Source organism: Penaeus monodon, chromosome 29, assembly GCF_015228065.2.
Source record: "Penaeus monodon isolate SGIC_2016 chromosome 29, NSTDA_Pmon_1, whole genome shotgun sequence".
NCBI classification, from domain to species: Eukaryota; Metazoa; Arthropoda; class Malacostraca; order Decapoda; family Penaeidae; genus Penaeus; species Penaeus monodon.
The window spans coordinates 5,101,946-5,102,270 of record NC_051414.1 but is presented as its reverse complement, the minus strand read 5'-3'; positions in this window follow the sequence as shown (position 1 = coordinate 5,102,270).

Below are 325 nucleotides of genomic sequence, written 5' to 3'. Positions count from 1 at the left end.
GTGGGAGATAACGCCTGCTGTGTCTGTGGGCAGTATATTCGTAATCTGCAAGTGAATAAAAATAATCCTCGATCAGAAACCATGAATTTAATGTAGCATATATGGATGGTGACTTATTTATTTCAAGGTTAAGTATAGTGATGTTTGTTTTATGTTTTCTTTTTTAAAATTTTTCAAATTATTTTCATATAGTATTAGTAAACCTTTGTGTGCAAGTACATGGATTAATCTACCTTTCCTGTTCCCTGTTTACTATGTTCATTTTACCGCTTGTGAAGGGAAGACGAAATGCTTATGTAATTTTCTAAACTGTCGAGAGTAAATT